This window comes from Anomalospiza imberbis, chromosome 11 (genome assembly GCF_031753505.1).
Source record: "Anomalospiza imberbis isolate Cuckoo-Finch-1a 21T00152 chromosome 11, ASM3175350v1, whole genome shotgun sequence".
NCBI classification, from domain to species: Eukaryota; Metazoa; Chordata; class Aves; order Passeriformes; family Viduidae; genus Anomalospiza; species Anomalospiza imberbis.
In genome coordinates this window covers 12,898,919-12,909,873 of record NC_089691.1, presented here as the reverse complement: position 1 = coordinate 12,909,873, position 10,955 = coordinate 12,898,919, and the positions used below count along the sequence as shown (strand labels likewise).

The 10,955-nt window shown below is 43.7% G+C and overlaps 2 long non-coding RNA genes across 2 annotated transcripts; one reads left to right on the top strand and one right to left on the bottom strand.

Moving 5' to 3' along the window:
- The first annotated feature begins 351 nt into the window (after positions 1 to 351).
- Positions 352 to 10,444, top strand: LOC137480388 (uncharacterized). Its single transcript, XR_011002868.1, has 2 exons — positions 352 to 852; positions 10,274 to 10,444. It is a non-coding gene; the product is annotated as an uncharacterized lncRNA (long non-coding RNA).
- On the bottom strand, positions 7,162 to 7,479 carry LOC137480722 (uncharacterized). Its single transcript, XR_011003059.1, has 2 exons — positions 7,354 to 7,479; positions 7,162 to 7,268 (listed from the first exon to the last, which is right to left on the bottom strand). It is a non-coding gene; the product is annotated as an uncharacterized lncRNA (long non-coding RNA).
- Positions 10,445 to 10,955: the final 511 nt, after the last annotated feature.

The window sequence follows — 10,955 nt, the reverse complement described above, 5'->3', positions numbered from 1 at the left end:
AGACTTGGAAATCTCAGCCTGTAACTCTCCTTGGTGTGTGTGTCTGCTGTCCCAAGTGAGGCAGTGCCCTGGGACAACTGACAGGGTTCACTGAACTGGAAACTTGACCCTCAGTAACTCTTTTTGGAGCCTGCAACTGCTTAGCAAGTCTTCCATTTTAACCAGTGCACTCATGTGGCACAGTTTTAATCCTTCATTGCTTCTGGAGAACGGTCACTTAAAATGAAATCCCGGCCCCAGAGGAGTCGGTGGGAATTCTGAGCTGCCTTCAGCCAGGCTCCAGCTCTGCCGTCCCCACGCGGCACCGCGCGAGCAGAGGGCGAGCGCTCGCGTGGGGCCCGTGCAGCAGAAAGCAGGGGGTCAGCAGGAGGAAGTCAGGGCTCTGAACTGTGCATGAAGCTGCTGCTGCTGCCAAGGGCCTCCTGCCAAGGAGGGGAATATGCCCTTTCCATGCCCCATGCACACAGTCTCTCCTTGCTCAGCGTCAAGGCCACAACGTACCGAGCACTGCTGTGAGAAAGCAAAATAGGCAAGTAAACAGCAGCTGCCTTCAGCTCCAAACACGTCTCGGTTGGTTGCTCCTGTTTTCTTATCAGGGGAGTGGTTCAGCTAAGGGAAAGGTGATTGAAACATTACTAGAGGGGAAAAACACCTATTAAAATTGAAAAAATTCAAAATACTGGAAGTGGCTCCTTTATGTGAGCATACTTGTTCGATTTGGCCACTGACCAGTCCTTAGCAATCCTTTTTTTTCTCTGCTGCTGACAAACTCATGTTCAAGAGCTGTAGGGTGATTCCTGACCTGAAGGGAAGCAGAGCTGGAGAAGTGTCCTTGTCTATACTGGTACACAGGTGAGTTGGGACAAACAGTAATAGTGACAGGGTGTTTGAACAGCTGCAAGGATCTGGAGGCTGTGAACACTGAAGGATATTAGAAAGGAAGGAAATGGGATGCTAAAACTGAGCAATGGAGACTGTAGATCTAAATGTCAGGGTATATTTCCTAATAGTGATTTCTGTCAAATTGTTGGATAATCCCAAAGGGAAGTGGTGGAAATCTTGTACATGAAGATGTTTCTCAATTTGGGTTTTGATGAAGGCAGCAGAAAATACATACTTACATAAAAACTCAGTTGAACTAGATAATCTCAGTATTTTCCCATCTCTAAAGTGTGATTTATACTACAAACACTGCCAGACCCTGCAAACTAATCTGTTGTACTAAAAGTGACTCAAACACGACTGCTTATATTTTTATACCCCTCATGATGTTAAACATTTGGTTTGCCAGGATGAGTGGGAGTATCCAGGACACACTTTACTGTGAATGGATTTCATGAACTATAATTACTAGGCAATAAATCCATACAAATGGGAAATGTCTCAGGCCTTCTGCTGGATAGTAGGAAAGGACAGGACCTGATTGTTTTGGGGATCACATTTTTGTGTGAACTTGGAAGGAATTAAAACACCAGTGCTGCTTTTGAAGGGCCAGATAGGGCAGGGGCCACAGATTTGTTCTTTACATTAACAGTAAAAAATGTATTTGCACAGCTATTTCTTGGATGGGAGCTCACACAGAGACAGCTGGTTTTAATTAGGCAAACAGATGCAATAGCTGTGCAATTACAACTTGATCATGAGCCCATGGAAGGCGAGGGGATCTTTAGCAGTCTGTACTTAAACTGCTTGTGTTGGACAGGATTAGACCTGCAGATGAGAAACCCTGCACTCACCACAGCAATCCTAGGAAGCTGCTGAGAGTAGGATTATTTTCCCGTGGCAGACTCCATTTGTGCACCAGCATTCCTAGTTCTGATTTGGTGGTGGACACAGGTCTTGGGGTACAACCAGCTCATTGGCTCTGCTGTCATTTCTTCCTGTTTTCAATGTGTTAAAGGATGGAAGAATATGATTAGTATTCCTGAGCAATTTCCTGGCATCATTTTAGGGGAGAGTGCAGGTATTTCTTGTATGTTGCTATTCATCATTACAGAAATTATTACCAGTGGTAATTATTATAATGCTCAAAAGGAGTTTTATGTTACTACAAAGGAAATTAAACAATATTTTCTTGCCAAAAAGAAATAAAAATATGATCTCAAATAAGGATTATGACTCTGTGACTGTTTGAGGCACGGATCCCCACAGTACCAAAGAACAACCTGAGCTTATCACCCCACTGAGGGCAAAAGTACTTCTGGTTTTAGAGGCAACACAAGGGGTTAAGCCCCTACAATCTGTGACTCATTATTCAGTGTCTTTAAGTATTATTTTCCTCTCCCTGTTTTTACAGAAGATGTGCAGGGTATCAATAGGTGAGCATATATATATGCGTATCTGTGTGCATGTATATGTGTGAGAGCACGCACATATACACTACAGTTACTTTCCAAAGGAGTAATTATAAGCTCCCAGCAGTCCAGACTCTGCATTATCTTATTGTCATCAGCCATTGGGCTGTAGTAGAACAACAACCTAGCACTGCTGACAAGGACAAATACAAACTCAGCAAAGACAGGCACTTGCTCATTCAAGCAATTGTGGAAAAACTCAGCTTTACCTGCCTGTCATAAAAAGTTTCTGCAGGGGGGTCCTGTCCCCCCCCGCCACATCCTCAGGTGCAGAACAGTGCAGAACCTGTTCACTCTGTCCAATTGAATTGAGAGGAAAATCTCCTAAGTCGGAGTCCAGCCCTCAGGCTCTGGATCTGACCCTGAAAATAGCAGCTCTGGCCCATGTGAGGATGGGCCTTTTTGCCTCCTCACTCTGTTTAACATCACTGACAGCTCTGTGTAGGAGGGCTGTTTCTGGCATGTACAAGAGTGCTCATGAAGCTCTGCTCTGCTGATTAAAATGTGCAAAACAAACTGCGTCAGGTCCTGCCCTTCCCTTCCTTGGGGAAGTCTGCCCAGCCAGGCTGGCCAGCTGAGACCCTCTGTGAGCCTGTACTAGAGAGAAGAGAGGCTGTGAGCCACCGTCCCATGGCTTGGAAGGCCACTTTATGAAAGATGGACTCTAACAGCTCCTCCTCCAACATGAGTGTGACTAGGTGGCTGTCCCAAAGCTCTCTAATCTGGCAGTGTCTGGCTTGGTTTCTCTGTGTCTTTGTGATGCTGCTGGAGGAAAACCTACAGGCTTCTGCCCTCAGGCTGGGCAGGGAGCCTGCCATCTGGTTGTGAAAATTACAGCTGCATCCCAGGTTGGCCAGGTTCCCTCCTTCCCCCAGCTGGACCTGACTCTGGGGGCAATGCTGCTCACATCTGGCTTGCAGGTGTCCCTCTTTCTTCCTCCTCCTCCTAACCCCTCTAGCTCAGATCCCCAAATCCCTCCCTGTGTGTGAGAGAAGGGAACGTAGGGGTGTCCCAGGCCTTTCCTCCAGAGATGGCTGGGTGTTGTTTTGACAGCCCTGCTCACTCTAGTCTTGTCTCCTTCTGCACCCCCAGCCCCACTTCTGTCATGACTAAGACACAGCAGTCTCCTTTTCCTTCTTACTCCTGTTTGAAACTTTCCCCTGAACACAAGTTCTTCCTCTGTGGGTGTCCTCACAAATTGCATTTGATGTGCTGTTCTAGGCAAGGAGAAGGTACCTGGGGAAAGGAACTGGTTTCACATGCAGGAATCACCAGACTCCACATTTGCTTAAATCTCTGCCACAGGATGTTGGGTAGAGCCTTAACCTTCATTCTTACCTTTGTGATGGGAATAATTTACAGCCCACTTCAAATTAGAGTGGGAATCCCTTAATTCCTTCTAGAATTATACCGTTGCTATCCAAACATCCAAAGTTTGAATTCCATTAGAGATCCTAGACCAACCTTTATGTTGTATTGCTTGAATACTGAATTTCTTTCTTTGGCTAGTTGCTTTTTCCTTGCAACTCCTGCTATGACTTTCCCAACACTGTCCTTTTTGTCAGTCTATGTATTTTTCTGGTTGGAACTGCAGATCTCTGGATAAGCAGTATCAAGTATTGCTTTGAATATTGAGCAATTACATGACAGAAAGCTCCTCCACAAAGCCAATGAAATGGTCCCTGGTGCACATAGAGATATCAACAGTGCTTTGGTGCTCTGTTCCCTTTTGCTTTATTAACCCTGGCCCTGTGGGCATTGAGCAATGATCCAGATTGTATCTGTGCTGCACGTACAGTGCATTCTGCTGGCCACTTCTAACCAGCAAGGCAACACAGCACATTTCTGAAGCTGAGTATGTTACTTGCAAACACATTTTCATCAATAACATAAATTATCAAATGCTTGCAATCATCCATAGTGCATACATGACTTTTCAGCCAAGAAACAGGCATGCTCACACTAACCTCAATATGGACAATTTGCTTCTCTAAGCAGCTGTGCAGTATCCTGCATCCTCTCTAGCAACTTTTATCTGCAATTAGTTTTCTAATGCTTCTTTCAAATGAACTCTAGGGGACTTGTGGTTTCTTTTTGTGAAAATAAACAAGATGTTTTCTTGAGAGGCATTAAGAGAATGGTAGGAAAAACAGCTGTCTGATGAAGGGCTCACACTCTCATGCAGAAAAGATGATTTCAGTATCGTGCACTGGGCTTTATTTTTACTTCTGATGGCATCTTTGGGGCTTTGTTGGCTACATGACAGCAACAGATGAAGTGTGTTACTCATCAGAAGCTACCTGGCACGACTAGCTAAAAAAAGAATAGAGCACTGAACAAATACAGCAGAGAGGGAAGTGATGACAGCAGCCACATTTCAAATAAGATCATCTTTGTCTAAATGGGGTTTTGATGAAGAAAGATTAAATGATGTGCTGGAATGAGTGCAGTATGACTAATGAGAGGATTCACAGTTATAAGTGATAAGAGAGAAAAATATCAGAAGGGACATAAACCATCAGGCATCCACACACTGGTGGATTGTTGGGGAAAAAAATTGCTGATTGGCCAAAGATATTGCTGTTGGCTGGTTTTTTTTCCTCTTCCTTTGAGATGTTTTAGCCCATTAGAACAATCTCCAGAGGATCCAGAGATGAAAATCTGTGACCAGAATTGTTTTGCTGCAGCTACAGGCTATGACTACATGACCAAAATAAACTGGGTCTGATTTCTGGCTTGTCCCAGTAAGAGCCAAGCTGCCCACTATGACACTGCAGAGGGTAGAAAGCATCTTCCCATGTTTCCATGGCCAAGGAAGCACACTGACATTTGTCCAAGGGGGGCAGTTTGCAGGATGGCAGTCACGGGGAGTTGTTTGTGTAGCTGTACTTGGACAGGAGGGAACAACAGGAACATCATAACCTTTCTGGTTTGCCAGGGGAGCTGAATTTTTTAATTATGTGATTAGTATTAACATTGTATTTCAAGTCTAAGCGTATTTGCTCATGAATTTGCCACTATTTATTAGGCCTCTTAAGATAGGTATAAATTGTTTTAGTGACATTTAACAATTAGTTCTATTTTTACAGAAAGTAAAACTGCAGCAGAAAAATGGCCTGGCAGGTGCTTAGCTCAGGGCTAGAACAAAATGAGTCCCCAGCAGCTGCCTAAGCAAGAAGCTTTATTGCCAGAGTCCTTGAGATGATGGAGGCTTTTTCTTTCCAGTAGTTTCAGATTTACACCTCTCCACTGTTTTGCTCTTGGTGTTTCCTTGGCTAAAGCAGAGTATAACAATGGAGAGGACTGAGAAAAGATACTGTATGGCTGCTCCACACGCAGTGTAAGCAAACAGTTTTGTCATATGGAGTTGTTCAGATAAATACCCAGAGGTCACTGCCCATGCTGACCAGAAGAGCTCAGCCTGTTTCAGCTGGATATGGCAGAACTGGCCATGGGGCTCTCTCCTTACTCTGTGCAGTACAGGCACAATTATGTTAGGATTGCAAGGCCTTGGAGAGCCCACGGCAGAAGGAAGATGGAGACACAGCACCTGGCAGCTCAAACCAAGACCTAACACCAATCCTGAAGCGACCACACACAAAACAAGCCACCTTTCCTTCCTGACAGAGATTTTGGTCACTGATCCTGATGGCATTTGACAAATTGCAAAGGATTCAAATAGCAGGAAAAATGCTGAGGATTCAAATAGCAGGAAAAATGCTGCAAGAGAGGGAAGAGGTCTCTGCATTTATCTGTTAAGTTTTTGTATTTCAAGACTTATCCAAAATCTAATGGATCAATGGGAATCCTTCCAATAACTTCTGCTGGGATTTTATAAGGCTTTAATTAATGGTCTGGATGCTGTGATTGTGAGTGTTCCTCTCACACTACCACTCAGAGCTGTGCCTCCAAAACAAACTTGAGCAAACAGGGCTCCTCAATCAACATTTTGCAAATAGGAAGAAATTAACTCACTTGGGAAGTTCTTGATAACAAATATTTGTGTCCAACTGTCTGAAAGTTGCCTGTTATAAATGGAAGGTGAAGAAGCCATTTTTGACCCTGTTTCTGACTGAGTTCCAGATGGTTTAGGTTTAAGGCTAGTTTTCTGATAAGGGGTAAATATTTAATATTAAGAATAAAATTGCCTTAGAAATAAGGAGCTCCTAGTAGTTAATGTGGATGTTTGGCACAGGACTGCACACTGCATCTGACTTGGAGGAGAAAGAATATGCTCTAGTGTTAAGGTTCAACTTCTCCTGCAGTTCTCATTTTCCCTTGGGGTGTACCAGTTCAGCTGGTACCCTGATTCCTCAAGTTTCTTTTTTCTTCTTGTGCATTTTGAGGAATCTGTGCCCTCTCTTTTTTAACCACACTGCTTATTTGCTGAAAAAATTCATGGGGTTTGCCCACCCCATGTCTCCAGCAGCCACAAAGTCAGATACATTCCTTAATACCAGGCAGGGTTTTAGTAACCAGCTAGTCAAGAGAGGCTGGTATTGAGTGGTAGCTTGTGGGTGCTCATATACCTGCTTGCACCCACAAACAAGGCCCTGCAATCTCGGCCTTATGTTAGAAAACAACTGGGTTTTAAACCACAGAGCTGCAGACACAAAGCTGTGGTTGGGACTGGGCTGAAAGAGCAGTGCCTGTCCTGGAGAATGTCACTTTGTTTACAACTGACTCTCTGTGCTTCCAGTGATGTGTGAGAAAAAATGGTAGTATGTACTCTGTAGGAGTGTGTGTATATGTGTGTGTACACTCAGAGACAGGCACTTTTATAAACAAACCACAGAACACATTGCAATGCTTGAAAACACTCCAGTGTGTCTATGGACATCTTGTTCTCTCCTTCTGTCCTTGAGGTATCAGGTTTCCTTGTTTACAGTCTGCCTCATTCAGGATCTGGAATTCCTAAAGAGCAGCAAAACCCTATCATGTGACTGAGGACTGATTTCCAGGAAAAGCGGAAGGGGTTCTAGGAAAGGTCAGTTCTCACGTTTTCTGTTGTTCTCTTCAAGAATACAGGATGAAAGAGATGAAGTCAACATTAAGTCCCTGATCCTTTGTCCCTCTGTTGAGCCTGGAATGAGATCTAAAGGAAAATCCAGTGCTTGATGCAGAGATATTTCTCCCCATCTTTAAAGGTTTACTGACATGGGGCATTTCACACAGAAAGGGGATTTCTGCCTCTAGGATGCCAGTCCTCCCAATGGCTTCCTTATCTTCTGAAGTGTTGTTTTAGCATGTGCTGTCACAAGTGGTCATGACCCTGCTTGTGACACCACCAACAAGAACATGGGACAGATCCAGGCTACATGTAGGGAGAGCTACATTAACGTAGTAACAAAGAGCAAATAAAGAGGAAACTGCAAACAAAACCAACAGCCCCAAGGCCACATGTTCCAAAAGCATCAATGAGAGCATTCCTAAGTCCCACGCTTGTCTTGTTGGGCAAGAGCAGGACTAGTGAACATTGATTATATAGGGTTATCTAGATGAATGGCATCTGGGTCTCTGGCCTGGGCTATAGCTTCAAGGACCCTGCACTATAACATGGCTGTAGGGCCTCTCCTGGCTGTGGCCCACAGGTCCCAGGACACGAGAATCCTTCTCTTTGTGGTAGGACATGCCTGACTCACTGCACTGTGTCAGAGTTTGTCCTGGGTGAAGCCTTGGGCCATGGGTCTCTGTGCTAGCCAGAAGGCTGATGTGCTGCCAGGCTGCAATTCCATGGCAGTCTGAATCAAGAGATCTGACTTTTTTTTTTGCCTGAGATCTCATGTGATCTGCTATCAGCTTGGATCCAGCCTGGTGGATCAATGGAAGTTATGACACTGTCCAGATTTGTTTTTCAGTGGCATTGATGAACCAGTGTTGCAAGATCCTCAGCTCAGACTCAGAGTCTGGCTAATGGATGGTTGTGAAACTTCCAAAGGCGACAAGGGGGAAAAAAGCAAAAAGGCAAAAAACCACTCTCCTCTGTGTTGCAACTCTAACTGCAATCAGAGGCAAACAATAATTGCCTCTTTGGACACTCAGATTCATTTGACTTGGGTCCACAGAAAGTAATTTCTATATATATCAGCTAGATGTCTGACCTGAGGGTTAAACCAAAAAATATGCTTGCAGAAAAGTTGTGAATGCCAAATTCTGGCATGGCAATCCAAGTTCTGCCTTTGACTAATATAGATTGTCTCAAAATTGTGAGCATGTTGAGCAATTGTTCAGGGGAAGAGAAGATCTTCCCCATTCTGAAGAACCTCTATAAGATAAAACACCAGCAATAAGAACCAGAAATGGAAATACTTGGTTAAAGAGCAACACTGTAATGAAGATTTTTACTGTGAAATTACTCCTGAGACTGCTCTGGTGCTTCAAAGCATTCTTCCTCATCTTCTTGGGCAGCTTTTATTTTAGTTGCTCTGTGCCATTGATAAATGAGAGGGCTCCATTGCTCTCTGTCAGTGTTTCAGCTGCTTGCTTTCACTCAAAGTGTGGACTACTGGCTGGAACACAAAGGTATAATGTCTGATTAGGTCTGATTCCCACACTGAAGCATCTCTGGTATTAGTGGCACTTCAACACCTGAACATGACACAAAGTCAGAAGTGTTCTAATGGGTATTCTGAGATGTTGATTGATTATGGCAGAGCAGAGGATCCCCCAGTCCTGGGCTGTGAAGGGATGTACAGGCAGGGGACATTCAGGCAGTCCCTACCTCAATACGCCTGGCAAGAGCTGAGGACTGCCTCTAAACACTCAAAATTCAGAGAAGGAGGCCAAAAGAGAAGAATCAACACAATTTGCACCTGGGAGTTGAGGAAGCAACAGAAAAATCTCTAGGAAATTCTGCTCCATCTCCTTCTCCTTTGAAGAAAGGATTCACAATGTGAATTCAGGTTCCCAGAAATCCCCCACAATATAGGCCAGAAAAAAAAAAAAGTTCTAATCCCCTCCCATCTAAAGTAATTTAGTTTCTCAGTACTGAGAAATGTCCATAAAAACATTTAAGATTTTTTAGTTCTTTTAACTGTTGGCTACCTGCACGATCATGTCATGCTATATGGACATTCTTTCTTAGTGGAATTTTAATTTAATTTAACTGAGATAAATTGCAAGAGCAAATGCTTATTAATGATAACTACACCCAAGAGAAGCCTCATGAAGATTTTTTTATTAGGATCATTGTAATAACAACAGGATTGTGCCATGCTGTGATGACCTAATGGTCACCACTTTACTCACTGTGGAATTGCCACTGTGGGTGACCTTTCAGCAGTGGAGAAATGTAGCACAGATCAGGCTCCTGATTCACCTTCCCTTACCTCAGTGGGCCTGACCTCAGTGACCTCAAGGAGGAGCTAAGCTGGTCCCTCACCTGAATCTGGAAGATCAGGTGTAAGAGCAAGCCAGAGCCCTTGATACCTTTTCATGCAGTAAATGATGTTGCATATGCAATGTGTCAACCACTGAGAGCAGTGATTAACACCTCAAAAACTACCAAAAATTTGTAGTTTTCAATTTTTCCTTGACAAGTACCTTGGTTATCAGACTTCTGTATTTGTAACTGATGCTACATTGGACTCTGAACATCAAAACTAAAGCCAAGGGAAAGCGACTCAACATATTCATCAGTGCTAAGCTGACTGACCCTGCACCAGCTAGGGCAGGAGTCTGATCCCTTTGTACTTCAGATACTGCTTTGAACCATAAAATCAAATGGGGTCACATAGATAGTGAGGTGCAGAGTAAAGGTGTCACAATCTGGCATGTGTCTGCAGGGAAGGCCTCCAGAGGGAGGTACAATAGAAGGGTGAAGTGTTAATCGTTCCTTTGAGGTTTTATTACTCCTGTTTTACAAAGAGTGGTCATGTGCTGTTGTTTTGAACTTCACTCATGTTTTTTCTATTTCCTAGATCTGCCTATGTGATGGCCACTCCCAGAGCAATGAGCCTGGAGGAAATTATTGTCTGAACTGATGAAGCTCAGTTTTATTCTCAGCTTCTCATTGAAAATATGGAAGTTTTTTCTTCTATCTGCATTTTTCCCAAGGTGTTCCTAATTAAAGATCTGTGGTTAATTCTGGCTGCTTTGGTGTCAGCTCTTCCATGTCATCAGCACATATCCCATTACCCCTAGGATCAAAAAAAGAAAAACCACATGTGAAATGTGCCAAGCAGACATTCTGTTGCCTCATGTACACAGGTCCTGTGTTTAAATTCTGAGCCAGGTGTGATTTCAGTGAACCAGGAAGTTGTGATAACACCATAGATAACGACTATAGAAAAACTCATTTAAGCCAAGAAGAGCTGAGTCTGCAGAACCTGCTGCTGTTGAGACCATGCACTAATCCTGGTGCTGGGCTTGCTCTATTCAGTGGGTAAAATGTTAGGTCAGTGTTAAGCTACTGAGGATGTCTTGTGTCCACACAGGATGAGTACACAAGTATTATATGTTCCTACATTTCCCATTTGTGTGCAAAAATGTTTTGGGACTCTCTTCTACTGGTTAAGAGGAGGATTTTGATGAGTTCAGCCTTTTTTCTCTTTCCCCTTCCTTAAAGGATGGTCACGGAATGATATTTTAGCTCTGGAAAGA